Consider the following 15412-nt stretch of genomic DNA (forward strand, 5'->3'; position numbering starts at 1 on the left):
GGGATAATGTCGGTGGTAAAAATTACAGCTCATAAACGTAAAGTAGAACAATTGCCAATTGATTTGCTTTGCTTATGGGTATTGAAAAAAATACACTTTACGGATAATGTTCTAGACTGTAAATATACCAAACAAATGTATGCTGCATGATCAAACATCTGAATTCAACTGAAATTTAACAGTTGCTCTCAACTTATTGTTATTATACACTTTAAACACTTATATTAAAAAATTCTCAAGTATGAGAAGTCGTAAACAGGTTTAGTTTATTCACTTTAAATGTGTGTTAAAATAAAGGCAGGTTAGAAAAAGAATTTTCAACAACAAAGAATTGGGTTCTTTAATTTTGAAAAAAAAAATCGGTTATCATACATCATTTGGAAGAGCGTCGTTTTCTGTACACAACGGTATTTTTTTTTCAATCCCATAGACTTTGAACTATGTTTTTAAATCAAAATTTAAAGGAAAATAAGCATTTCGCATTTTTATAGTTGACACATAATTAACAAATTAACAGCTCGCACCATACTAAAGCATCACGGAGGGGTGCTAGGATAGTGATTTTTGCCAATTGCTATTGTAATTTGTTATTGCTTTGTTCCAGTGCACTCAAATTAATACAATTTTGGATTTAGGTTCCATTTTTAATGCAGATTACGAATATGTAATTACCTGAATATCCCTAAAGAACCCAACTGTCCCAAGTAGAACCAGCTACCTATCGAAAACCGTTCAACTGTTTTTCTCTTGGCGTGACTCATTATACACCGACTCTAGTACCAAGTACCTATTTTTATTTCATGCTAGCTTTTGAAAATTTATATCATATCAATAGAAATAGACCAGGGGCCCCAAGCGTGATTAAGACTAGGAAAGATACCTGAGGATTGAATTTTTTTTATTTATATTAGAGGCAAAATAACTGAGGATGGAAAATAGAAAATGTACTAAATGTAAAAATATTGTCATAATGCATTTCATCAGTCATAATTATGTAGAATAATAGTTAGTTGATGGTACAAATTTAGAACACTTAAGTAAGATGGGGCAAAAGTTCGATTTGTGATTTTCGAAGCCAGTGCAAAATAAAGCTTAATGAATAGAAACTGAATTTTGCTTCCACTGTTGGTTTTTAAATTTATTTGTTCTATAAAGGGTGTCTACAGTTAAATTGGATAACTTTTAAAAAGCTGTAACATGTTGCCCTTTGAGTTAACGTGAGTTTCATTGTGAAATTTCTAGTAGTTTTGAAAATGGAATCGAAGGAACATTTTGCACACTCATCTCAGCGACCCACATCTTTCGCACCAAGCTATCGGAAAGATATTGGAATCCAACAATTTACTGCCAAAAAGCTGCACCTGACAAAAAGTTTCCTGCATAAAGGCAAGAAACGAGCAGGACTACGTTCATGTAAGGTTCATAAAGCACCAAACTGCAATGAACGACCGAATAGGACAGCTAGAACATGGGCACGTAAGCTGTACACACAAATGTTGACAAAACCACACCGTTGCATCTTTGGCGATGAAACATACGTCCAGTCAGGAAACAGCAAGTGTCGAAGTTCCCCAAGAAATTCATGATTTGGCAGGCGATTTGTTCGTGCGGAAAACGGAGCAAGCCTTCTGTAACTACTACAACCGTAAATGGTGAAGTCTACATGAATGAGTGCCTGAAAAAACGGCTGCATCCGTTTCTCAAATCAAACAACATTCCTAATTGTTTTGGCTGGATCTAGCTTCTTTTCACCACTCTAAGGACGTTCTGGAGAGGTCCAAGACGAACTCTGTAAGCATCCCTAAGTTGTCACTACGAAGCAGGAAATGTTGAAATCATGTTTGAAAGCAGTAAAAATGGCGATTCAACCGTTGTACAAAACCGTATGGGTGGAATTAAGAAGAAAGTTCGGGCATTTGGATTGGGTGAAGAAATAAAGTTAAATAAACCAATACGTTAACCAAGCTTATAAACAGTATACCATTTCCTGAAAATTTCATGAAAATCGATTGAGAGACTTATTTTTGGTGAGTAATTCTAAGTGATGCAATTTAACTGTGGATACCCTTTATTTGGATGATGACCCGAATAGATATCATTTAATCTGTCCTGGATAAATATTAAAGAATGCTGTCCAGTTTTCTTCCTGAATTATACTGACGAATTATGGAGATTTGGAGAACTGTGGTTTTATGAAATTTCGTGGTTGTTTTCCCCCAGCATCGAAGAAGATCTACATACGTTGAAAGTGTCAAGGTTAGTGGATTTCTATAATTTTTTATATACTGACCGGGTAATCATACAGAACTTCCTCAAGAAATTCATAATTATCAAAATAAGTGATGAGTGTTTTTTTTTGTAAGGAGGATGTCAAACTTCATGCTAAATAGCTGACTAAAAGTTGACCCCTTTTTTGTGTTGCCTCAGTTGTATAACTTGCATAGTTGGACATCGATCTATCAAAATAAAATGTTCGTGATATCGACACTGAGCGTTCATAAGGACGAATGACGAAAATGTAAACAATGGCTTCTTTCGTAAATATATCGTAGTTTAAAGTCAATCCATGTATGTCATCAATTCTATCGGATAGGAGGACTCTCACTCTACACAATCATCTTGATGATTTACTTGAGCGAGTTTTCATTCTCGAGAAATTCGCGGGAAAATTAATTGTTTACATTAACGTCCAATGCCCTTATGAAAGAAAAGCAGATATAAGGTTGCATGCTCAGTAAACATTGACGTTGATGACGACTCTGCAACTCTTTACTTCTAAACCATGGCCCACTTAGTAATAAAACAAACTCTTTTGCTTATTACAGCGCTCCTAGTGGACGTCTTCGGAAGCTTTTGACGTCTATTTGCTAACAACAACAATAACAACAACAATTTATTTTTTCCGTTCATAAAACGCTCTTGTTTTGTAGGCAGTCTCCAGTCACCTGGAAAATCCATCGTGATCCGCGTCCAAGCTGGCTAACGTGTTGAAATTTCTTAGAAACACCGTATGGTGCGTGCTCAAAACGTACAGGGAAACCTTGACGACGAATCGGAAGCCTCAAAGTAAACGCCGAAGTGGAATTGCCAACCGTCAGCTCCATGGAAAGGTCGTGCACGCTCATTAAATTTTACTCAAAAGTTAGTAGAATTCTACTCACTTTCGGTAAAAGTGGAACTACACTAAAGTGAGCAAACACATAGTTACTCACTTTTGAGTAATGGATGCATCTGTAAAATTTAGAGTAACTGCTTCTCAGTTCTAGTTTTAAGAAAATTGACAGAACTGAGTAGATATTACACAGTTCTTGTATAATTGATCGGCTAATAAAATGAGTAATTTGAATTGTCATTGGAACAAAAACAGCATATAAATTAAAATATAATATGTAACAATAAAGTTACATTGTAATTTTTTTTTCGTTATTTGGATGGAAGAACATGTGGCCCTCTCGTCAACATGGGATGTTTCACACTCCTGAAATTAAATTTAATTCGATCGATTAACTATTCCTCGATCACAGAATCAGACCTACACCTACCAACACTTCAAACATGATAGTGACGGAATTGTTCCAGACACTACAAGTACACGAACGCTGCTTTTGGAATTGGTAACCATCGTTTCTGACCAAAATAAACGGTATCTTCCGGTTTTGATTTCGATGCCGATTGTTTAGTCAGGGGACATGGTTTCGGGCTCGGGGAAATTTTACGGAGAATTTTAACCCCTCTTAAGTAACACACTTTCATCAGAATAAGTTGTTGCAACTTGATTTTGACTAAAATAAGTTACATGCAAATTACCATAGTGTGCTGCTAGGGCTACTGATAATTGTTGGTTTCAGAAGATTTTTTTTTTTTTTTTTTTTTCTTTATTTTAGAGATTTTTAGCCTGAGGCTAGTTCATCTCTTGGTTTCAGAAGAAGTTGTAACGATGCAAATGCAGTTCGTCGTCGTGAATGCCACACTTTTTAATTATTACAGTTTGACGCAAAGGTGTTTAACGGAACGATAATTTTATAAATCTTTGACAAAATAACGATGAGTAATTTTTGTTGTGGATTATCCAAAAGTGAGTAAATATTAATTTACGATAAACAGAGTTAATGTTACTCAGTTTGCTAAATAAATGTTACTCAGTTTCTGACATTTTGCATAAAAATACCAAACTGAGTTGAAGTTACTCACTTTAGAATAAAACAAAACGATCGTGTGAGGTCCAGCAGAAGCTACCCAGGTATGTTCCATCGCGATTTGTGCAGCGAATTCGCTACCGCGAAGGCTTACAGGCACACCGCGCCAGTAGGCAACCAAATCGATCCCTCAATCAGAATACCGTAGCTAGAACCCGTGCTCGCAAGCTGTATGATAACCTGCTGATCAGCTCCAGTGGGTGCATACTTATGGATGATGAATCCTATGTAAAGGCTGACTTCAGACATCTTCCAGGACCAAACTTTTACAAGGCTCGAAGAGGTGTCCCTGGCAGATTGAAATTTGTTTTTGCAGATAAATTAGCACGCATATATATGAACTAACTCGGAATTTGCAGCAGCTTTGCCAGAAGACAAAGGTTTTCGTCACTGAGAAAATCATGAACTCGGAGGTTTACGAAACCGAATGTCTCCAGAAGCGAATTCTGCCCTTTATCCATTCGCATGATGGTTAGACTGATGCAAAATTTGACTTTTTCGCTCCACAATGCTTAAATGGTTTCAAATTGGGTTGTGATTAGCCTCCAAAAGTTACAACTCATTTGGTTAGAAACAGACTTCGCACAAACCATTTGAAGTTTACATGTAAATTACTATGGGAAATCTCAACTTTTTGTTCATTGCCTTCTAGTCTTTTTCCATTTTGAGCTGCAAAACGGTTCGATAGCCATTATTAAAGAACATTTTCTCAGCTACAACTTTGCTGAAGATCGTTTCTATGTAAAACGAGACAGGAAAATGTTATTAATTATTTAAGAGATTGGTAAACTTATGACATGATCAAGCAGCTGCTCTGTAGGCAACACTGTATTTTGCAGTGTGACATAGTAGCCATGATTTTTGTGTCCTATTCAACGCCCCAGAAACACCAATGTTGCCTGCTGAGCAGTTGATTGAGCATGATCATAAGACATCAGTGCATTGAACCATTAATAACTTTCGATCCTTGCATTTAATCAAAAAGTGGTCTTCAGCAAAGTTGTAGCTGGGAAAATTTCCTACAAGTATAGTTGAAAGTTTTTGAAGCAGACCGGTATGGTGAATTATTAGATAGACATGAACAAAAATCTTGGTTTTACCATAGTAATTCCCATACAAACTTCAAATGGTTTGTGCCATCTCAGTTTCTCACCAAATGGGTTCAAATTTTGAGAGGTTAGTCAGGATCCGATTTGGAATCGTTTAAGTACTGTGGAGCGATAATTTCAAATTTTGCATCACTCTAATGATGGTCCGGTGACATTTTGGCCGGATTTTGCGAGATGTCACTAAAGTTAGGAAGTACAACAATGTAAGCGTAACTATTCAAATCGACGTATCTGATTTTGTAACCAATCACTTCAATCGACGATTTGTGGCAACTGCTAGCTCACTAACAGAAACTAACAACACCAGCTAGTAGGGGAAAGATTCTCCTACCTGATGATGGTGTTTGTTTGCATGGGTGTGTTAGCAGTTAAGACAAATCGTCGATTGAAGTGATTGTTTACAAAAGGAGATACGTCGATTTGAAGAGTTACGCTTGAATGGTACAATGACAACGGAGTCCAGTTTGTTCCGAAAACCAGTCGCATGATGGTCCGGTGACATTTTGGCCGGATCTTGCGAGTTGTCATTAAAGTCAGGAAGTACAACAATGGTACAATGACAACGGAGTCCAGTTTGTTCCGAAAACCCTCAATCCACCCAATTGTCCCCAGTTCAGGCCCATTGTAAACAACTTGGCAATTATGAAGAGGACACTGAAGGTAAAAGGTACAGTCACGGACAGTCATGGACGGGACCGTTGGGCGCCGCTTGATGGGGAAAGTTTGAGAAATCCTTCGAAATATAAGGAATAGACATAGGCATATAAGCCACTTGAGTGAAAACCGTTTTCAAATCCATTAATTAAAATCCAAAATGATGTTGTTCCATTACTAAGTGGGCCATGCTTTATGGTAAAATTCCATTAGGATGTGAAAATCTGTGCATCTGTGTGTTTACTTTTTCTACATGTTTAGTTCATGATTTTGACTCAAATGATTCATGATTTCGGGAATGTTGCTAGCTCATGGTATCATGGTTGTATCATATTGGTGTATTTTCATAACATAAAAACATGCAATGCTCATGAAATCATGAATCATTTATCTCTTTTCGGAGATTGCTCTAAGATATAAAACGTCACAAATCTATGCAAAATTTTCATTACTAATTAAATCAGAGTGTGTATTTTTTCACATTTCTATTCTTAAACTTCACCTTGCTTTTGCTTTTCAATATGAGAAATTTTTAATTTTGAGAACCTTTTCTCAAAATTGAAGTAAATCGCTGCATCTTTCAGATGCAATTAACTCGACGAGCGATAAGCATAGAGTTGTATAACATTGAATAACAAATTATGACATTTTGATTTATTTAACTAATTATGATTTACTGGGAATTTATGAGAGCCTAAACCATGAACCGAAACCTCGGACAGAAGCTAGCCGGCGCCGGTGGTGTAGTGGTAAGCGTGACTGCTTTCTCACCCCAATGGGTCTGGGTTCAATCCCAGCCGAGGTCGGTGGGTTCTGAGGCATAAAAATCTGTGGTCACGTCTTCCTTCGGAAGGGAAGTAAAGCCGTTGATCCCGGCCCTTGTGTGCTGAATTGAATGGGTGCGATATCTTACGCAGGTGTGAAAGCTGCCTTCCACACATTCGATTGCCGTCAATAGATGGCAATCGATGTCCGTCGGTGATTGGCACTAGATTGCGGAGCAGAGACCGACGTTAAATAAAGGAAAGAAGAAGAAGGAGGAGGAGTCAGACAGAAGCTTTACAGTAGTATATTTATTTGGTCAAGATTAAGAGCCATCTATAGCGGTGCCAGTGGTGTAGTGGTAAGCGTGATTACCTCTCACCACAGCTGACCTGGGTTCAATCCAGATCTCCTTCAATCTTCGGAAGGAAAGTAAAGCCGTTGGCCCCCGGTTCATGAGTTGATGGGTCGATAGGTAGGGTCCAGGTGTGGGCCCTGCCTCCCTAGCGTCGGTAGCATTGGTGCACAGCACGGAAAACAAGATCGACGGAAAACAAATCAAGGAAAAAAAGAGCCATCTCTAACCCTTATATGTACATCCAACCGGGAAATGGAAGATTCTATCACAGATTTGCATGAAAAGTATGCAATGTTTCTGGTAATGTGGTCGATGGGAAGTTTTTTAAATGATTGTGTAATTTTTATGTTAGTTTACTTTCCGAAAAAAGTTTGTTTACCCGAATGCATTGCGTCTTAAAAAATATCTCGTGAAGGTTTTGTACAAAAATATGCATTCTGAAAAAAAAAACTTGCTTGTACGCTGTAGTCCATTGCAAGTGCTGTATGAAACATATGCAGAGGATGTAATAAATTCAACCTTACATTGAATGTAAGAGAAATTTGTTTTGCGTGTATGAGTCAACTTTAAGCTAGAAAATAAAATATTTAATATATTAAATTAATTCATTAAATTTTTATCATCAAAGGTTAGGATTCAAGTATTGATGAAAATATGCTCAATTTATAAATGCAGCATACAATTATTTGTAAAGCCTTCATGCGTTCACATTATGGAATCTGTATGTATGGAGGTTCATAACAGATTTCGCTAATCTGTTTTGCAGGTCTGTCAGAAAATCTTACATTTCCCGGTTGAGTGAACAAGTGAAATTTAGATTTTACGTTTACGAAATTGTACACTAAAACAAATTGCATATATCTCCAAAGCATGTAAGCGTGAATTTCATAGTACCTCTATATTTTCTTATGGGAAATTGAATGGTAGTTCCTATAACTGCCTATAGTAAACAAGAAACTTTATCCAGAATCATTTTTTTCATACAAAATTTTCGTAAGATCACTTTAAAACAAAAGTACTTAAACATATACCCATTTTACCCATTGAGAATTGCATGTTTGTGAAATCGGTGACACTTATTCTGAATCACCCTGTATATGTTGTCAATTACTTATATGCTTCCTGGTAGAGTCCTTTTTATCAAACTTCGGGATTTGAAGCGCACAAATCTCAAAATTTAAGAGGTTTATAAATCTGTAAAATTCAGACATAGCTTGCTTCTCCACGACAGTAGTACTTTCAGCTACGTATATTCACAAAAACCGTAATAAGTATTGTAACATGTGAAATCACGAAGTGGAATGCGAAAAAGGACAGTAGAAGGAATGATCAAAATTATACCGTAAAATTCATCATGAAGAAGGATTTTAACGAGGCCTCAGATAGCCTTGTCAGTAAATGCACGATATTACAAGCCGGTGGTGGATTCGTTTTCCGGTCCGATCGAGGAAATCTTTCGGATTGGAAATTTTCTCGACTTCCCTGCGCATAGAGAATCAATGTGCTTGCCACACAATATAGAAACTCTTGCTGAAATAACAGTGAAAATGTATTAAGAACACTTTGTTGAGAGCCGGCAGACCGCTCGCAAAAAGAAGCGTGAAAATATTAGAAGAAGGAGGACTTTTACGTGAGATTATTCAGATTATCTAAACATACTTCGATTATCGATTTGCAACTAATCAATAAAGGGCCAAATAGCGTTTTACCAAACGGCTTTTAGGCAAATGACCCATACGTCATTTGACTAAATGAGTGGGGGCCATTCCCACCGATCTCTTTTGAATTTCATGCCGTACAGACATTAAGTTCCGGATATGAGCACGAGTCAGTTCATTATTGTAAATATCAGCTGTAATTGCACATATAGAGGAAAGTGGAGCAGTTCTAACATAGAGCCCCCCTGCTATCACTCAAATAATTGTATTGATGATTGAGTTTTCTCTAGCACGAATATTAAAAAAGTGATAGATTAGCTGAAAATTTCAAAAATCTTGTAAGATGTCTGCATCTTGAACAAACAAAATAGGTTTACCAATAGTTCCTAATAGTTATAACATCAAATCAAATAATTGCAACACATAAACCACCATCAAGATAGCGCTATAACATGTTATAACTCTGTAGTCTGAACGTACTATTAGTTTTTAAATATTTGTTCATAGGGCTTAGATCTATTTTTGGGCCTACCCGCCCTTTGCGTCTATTTTTAGATATTTTTTTTCTTCAAAAAAATAGAATGTTTTAACTGCAGATGACTTTTAACTTTATTTACCTTCCCGTACGTGTACCGTAAGATTTGCTAAAGAGAAACAAATTGTTGAGATATTGTTAAAAATCTAACACTGCTTCTTTACCCCGGCCTACGGATTCTAAATTAGGCCTATTAGATAAAGATAAAATTTGAATCGGTCGGTGCGGTCTTTTGTTTTTGAGAAAAATGGATGTAAACATTCATATCACGCGTTCTCTTTAACTTCGTTCGGTAGCTTTTGAACAAAAGTATCGTAGCAAACGCATAATTGACTTGTTAACTCTGAAACAATGGGTTTATTTGATGTTTTCTGTTCGATAGGCCCAAAATGGGCGATTAGACCGAAGTAGTGCTCTACCCTACATGTCATATATGTATAAATATGTATTCTTGATGTATATTCAATGGTCAATTCAAAGAAAAAACTTCATTGTAGGATAATTATGATTTGGAATTTGCGGTTATTTTGCAAAACCTCCAAAAAAAAAGAGACACTTAGTGAAGAAGGACTTTTTTAGATAGAGCCATATTGAAATTTCTAGTATCAGGCATATTGGTGAACGTGTTCTATGTTTTTTATAAATAGAACTTGTGCATAAATCTAAATTTAATTCCTACGCAAAGAAATAAAAGAGTATGTTTTTAAGAACAGTATGAACGCACCTGATTTGCTGCGTATTTACATTAACAACCTATCAGCAACTACTTCTTACCACGTCGATTTTTCTCACTAACTGATCTGTTAAACTAGCATTGATGCATCTGATCTTTTAAAGAACGTGGATGTAGATTTGTGGATTGTTTTTATATTGATGAAGATGTGACTTTTTATCGTACATTTAGGTACGGTTAGTTAAAATTTACTTTGAAATAATGATAATACCATGTCCATTTGAATAAATGCTGTGAAATTGACTAGGGCTTATTCTTTAAGAGTGATTAAAATTCAAATTTCAACCCACGAAAATCTTCACTCTCCTCTCTTTGCGCTCGTTGAAGTCATTCCCGGATAGATCTCCCTGAAAAATAAACCTGCGCCAGTCGTAGGGGAATTTTTTTTTTCGAGAGGGTCGATAATTACCTTAATTTACAGCTTTAGAAGAGTGTGTAATCCCTTAATCCTGCTCGCTGCCAGTTGCTCCGAGATGGTCACAGCTTTTCTCGTTTGTTCTTCCTCTCGGCTTGTTGCGTTCCATAAACCGAATAATAGAATCCACTCCACTAACAAAAAACAAAAAAAGCCCTGCACTTTTCCCTTTTGCTCTGGCACTAGCACTGACTTGCTTTGAATTTTGCTGCTGCCGTGATTGAAATCTTCACTTCCTTATTATCTTCTTTCTAAAAAGCTTGAAGCTCCGTCGTCGTCATAGGCTGAGCGCGCGGCGGCTATCGAAGCAAATCAACACTTCATCATCTCTCATGATCGATCCGAGCCCATTTCTAAGCAAATGGCCTCCACCTGAAGAAGGGAGCATCCAAAAAAATAAACCGGCACTACTGCTTTTTGTTTTTGCGATGCTCTTCACCTCCAGAGCTCACAAACTTTCTTCCTCGAAGCAGCAACAACAATAACAGCAACAACAACACTTTCTGCTGCAGCAGCTTTCTCAAATCCTTCAGGTTCGTGCTGCAAAAAATAATCTTTTGCCAGCGACAGCGAATTCGCGCAAGAAGCAAAAATACTAAAAACAATTTTAATCTCGCTTTGTTTTAATCATATACGCAAAATCAAAATGTATCCGAAAAATTTTGTGATTAAAATTCCTATTTGCAGCTACAAAAATTTCCTTTTAAAAAATTCTTCCTCGTACTTTTTTCTCTGCTTCACTCACTCACTTTGCCTTTCTTCCAGCCTCCCGTTTTTTCGCTCTTTTTCTTCACGTTTCTTCGCTGCACTTTTCCTCTCTTTACTTCACCGCTCGACTTGACTTTATTTTATTATAAAAATATTTTTGTATTTCACTTTGTATTACATCCACACTGTTTTGCGCTCTCTTCCATGTCGTCGTCGTCGTCGTCGTCGTCGTTTTCCAAGTCGTCACAGGTCTTCGGTTTGTTTTTTTCCTTTTTCTTCTGGCCTTCGTCGAGGTCTTGGGCGCTATCTCTTTTACTCACTTTGCGCAAAGCTCGCGCCAAGCTGTATAAAACAATATAATGAGATATTTCTCATGGAAAGAAGGAAAAAATAACCATCCTCGCGAGGAACTGCTAGCAGCAGCAGCAGCAGCAGCAGCAGCAACAGCAGTAGTAATGCTGTTAATAACAAGAAGAAAACTACGGGGAGGCCCCCAACAAGAACACACCGCGCGCACGTTTGTAATTGTAAATGAAAATAAATAAATTTCTTTATACGTGTTGAGCGCGCTGCTGTTCACTCCGAGTCCGTGGAGAGAAGGTATCCAAACATTCGTGAAAAGATATTCCACTTTTCTTCAACTCTTGGGGCTGTTTTCTCTTCTTTTGTTTCTTCTTATCTTCTCCTTCGGCACTACTTGTTCTGCTATCGATTCCTGACGACTTCACACTTTGGTCAATTCCAAATTTCCCGATCACTGGCCCGTCGCGATCTTTCCGTCCAAACAACACTCGAATCCGCAAAAATGGTCCATCTATCGTGCCAGCATCCGCCATTGATCGCGATCCATCCTAGGTCTCAAATATGCACCACGTAATTCAGTTTGTGTTCTTTGGAATGTTTCGTTCACTTTGACTCAGTTCAAGAAATTTCACGCACTTGTCACTTTGCGTCGAGGGTTTTCCATCAATCTAACACACGAAATCCTCTTTCTCGCTCCTCTAAATTCCTGAGCGAAAATTTATCTCCCTTCAAACAGAGCTCTAAACGCGCGGTGTTAATTTAAAATGTATCCCTTGTCTTGTCTTACACTCTCCACCGTAACTCTATCTCGATCCCGTTCCCGCACATGTACACACAGATCAAACTCAAACTCAACGGGGTCCACTCGCCGTGTTATTTCATTCCATTAAGAAAAACTAGCTCTCCTCTAATGCCACACTGCTGCCTCGGCTTTTCTTCTTGCTGCTCTCCCCCCTTTGGCCATTGACGATGGTCCAGTACACTATTTTTCGGAAAAGCATAAAAATCTCTCGCGCGCGCCTTGGCAAACAACAACGGCTCGGAACGTACGGGACGGACTTCAAGTCTATTCCTCAGCGTTTAAAGAACTGAACTCAAAGCGATGGAAAATATTTCTCCAAACTCTCGGAGCTGCCTCGATCGCTCTGCTCGAACACGAACACGATCTCACGATCATACATTGGTGGCGAGAGACTTCAATGGGAGGGCAAGCGGGGAACACACCACTTATGTTGCACAAGTCCTCACACAACCACGATCCGGCTGGTCAGTGGCAGGCTGAAGAAAACGCGAGCGAGCTCAAGACTCCAGCCAACGCACATGAACACCAACACACTTGCGCAAAAGGTTGTGAAGATCGGTGCAGGTAGATTTGGTTCGGTAGGTTGGGAACTTGCTCCGACAGAAAATTCTTCTGGCCGTATGTTACGACAGCATAGATGGGTTTCTGTGTGCGAGTGAACGTTCGTATCGAGAAGTATGACACTCGAACGGGTTGCTGAAGGTGTTTTGGTGTGGTACAAAACTCACCAGAAGAAATGCTGCTGCTGCTGCTGCTGCTGTTACTGTTTGGCATGCTAGTTGTAGTGGTAAAGATTTGGATACTCGCGAACGAGGTGGAAAAAGAGCTGCGAACCGGACTCATTCACTTTGCAGTATATTGAAACTGAGAATTGGAATTCTTGAAGGCGTATTTGGACATTTTTGTCAGTCTCATACTAATGTATTTCGTAAGCAACAAAAATATTAGCATTTGAATATTATATTCAACTCATCATTGTCACTAACAAAAATCATAATGTAATCAGATTAAGTTCTACATTGTGAGGCAGATTTACGAAGCATTCAATGGAAAAGGCTGTTCCTGAAATTCTTATTATTTAAAAAGCATCATCACCATAATAGTGAATATTGAAACTTACATTTTGTTGCACAACCCGTGCAATGTATATAACCGCATATCTGTATCTACTTTCATATGATGTGATAAAACTACGGACTTTGATTATAAAAAAATGAGAAAACAACATCAAGTCAGTTGGTACCATCAAGCAAAGTAATCGCATATCAGTCCCATCCTTAAATTCAATCGTCCAGAGGTGAAGCTACAGTTCTACTTTTTAAGTTGCCATATTTTTCGCTGATATAACATAACATGCAAGCCTCATGCAACTGATTTTAACTTGAAAAAAAATATTAATAAATTTACTTTGATTTTCCAAATATTTACATGCACATCAAAAAATAAGTTTTAATATTACATCCAAGAGCATGCACTTCAATCATGTCGAAAATCTCATGTAATTTTTATGGACACAAAAATAAACAAATGCAGTAAAAGCAGTCAGTTCATGCACTGTATTAATGATAATTTTATCCTTTTTGGCAAGTAATATTACACCATATTTTGGACACAATTGAAGTGCATCCGCTTTGATATGATATCAAAACCGCACTTCGTATTTAACATGAACTGCCATTTTTTCAATGCCTACTTTTTCATATAGGACTGATATGGGATTATAGACAGTGCATTACTTCATTGTTTCTGGCCTGGATTATGTTAAACAATTGAATGTTTCTACTAAAAATGACTTCTATTTCATTTCATTTATTCAATTCATATGGGTCATTCCATCTCAATCTCAAGTGACCGAGCAATTGCATCGACCCTCTCCAATTGAAACCAAAACCCTTAGATGCGCAATCACGCCCGAAACCGGTCGACAGAAAAGTAAATTTTAATTTATTTTAACGTTGAAAGAACGATAAGTGTTGTGTCTTATCTCGCGTCGCGTCTTGTGAGCAAAATTGATGGGTCTACTTAGACCATAACTAAAAAAATCCGAAGCTTATAAACATTAAAAATTAAATGCGCATTAATAGACCAAGTATAAACAAAAATTTAAAGAGGGGATTTAAAAAATCAATTCGCTTAGGTTACTTAAGAATGACTGCGGGTTCATTCATAACAGTCATCAAGAGCAAATTAAAATAACAACCTGGTATCATCTTGAAAACAAGTCTTGTTATTCCAGATATCATTTTGTTTTCAGTTGTTATCACATTACTTATCTAGTTATCAACCTCGACTAATTTTGTTATCTAGTCTTATCATGAAAGAATACGAAATGGTGCAAGGTAAGATCAAAACTTCTTATATTATCCGCATGGTAAGAATAAAAAACACTGACACTGACCATCTGTATAATAAAGGTGTGATGTGGAATACTAATTCGTAAATTACTGATTCGTAATAAATATTATAGTTTGACTTATATGATTTGATTTTTTTGGAGTTTTAATAATCACTCATCGATCTGATTAAGAAATTCCTTGTTTCCCTGATTCTAAGTTCGGAGGCACGACAAAAAAAAGTCATCTGGAAGAGTAAATAGTCATGGTTTTCCCCATCCAGCAAACATATATAAGGCGGTTGCCTTCGAGTCATTGGAAAATTTATATCAATGCAGCTAAAACACAAACCATTCTGTTTCCACACTCGAATTTACCTCGGCTTGTTCCGTCTAATGTGTGTGTGTGTGTATTCAATCTAACCCCCACTGGCCGGCAGTGTTATTATGGAAGAACTCTCTCTACAATGTCGCATTTATGGTCATTGTAGACAGATTTAATCCGGGAGTTAGAAGGTGATAGCTGTATTGCAGATCCAGCAACCCATTTCAGAATGTCTGGAGAGTCACGCCCATTCTGAGGTTACTTTCACTTACAATAAGCCCCGCATGTATGCATCACCGTTATCAAATGGATATTGGTATTACATACACGCTTCCAGGTTTGAAAATATATTTTTTCAAACCTGGCATGTATTTAGTTTACTTTTGATATATATTTTTTTTTAATAATTGGAAAGCTCTCACCATATTCTGCTCTTCCGCCGTCGTTGATTACTTCTTTTGGAATCCCTTGGACTTTTTCTCTAACGCTTCGTAATTCATTCCGTGCTTCACCGGCAATTTC

General features: G+C 37.4%; 1 protein-coding gene across 1 annotated transcript in view; it reads right to left on the reverse strand.

Moving 5' to 3' along the window:
* ds (dachsous cadherin-related 1) overlaps nt 1-10589 on the reverse strand; it is a 193788-nt gene extending 183199 nt beyond the window's left edge. Inside the window, exon 1 of the mRNA XM_065237213.1 lies at nt 10415-10589. The gene's annotated coding sequence lies outside the window, so the exon portion shown is untranslated. The remainder of the gene's footprint in view (nt 1-10414) is intronic.
* Nucleotides 10590-15412: the final 4823 nt, after the last annotated feature.

Source organism: Ochlerotatus camptorhynchus, unplaced genomic scaffold (genome assembly GCF_037179485.1).
Source record: "Ochlerotatus camptorhynchus isolate MF236.1 unplaced genomic scaffold, CSIRO-AGI_Acam_v1.1 ptg000598l, whole genome shotgun sequence".
NCBI classification, from domain to species: Eukaryota; Metazoa; Arthropoda; class Insecta; order Diptera; family Culicidae; genus Ochlerotatus; species Ochlerotatus camptorhynchus.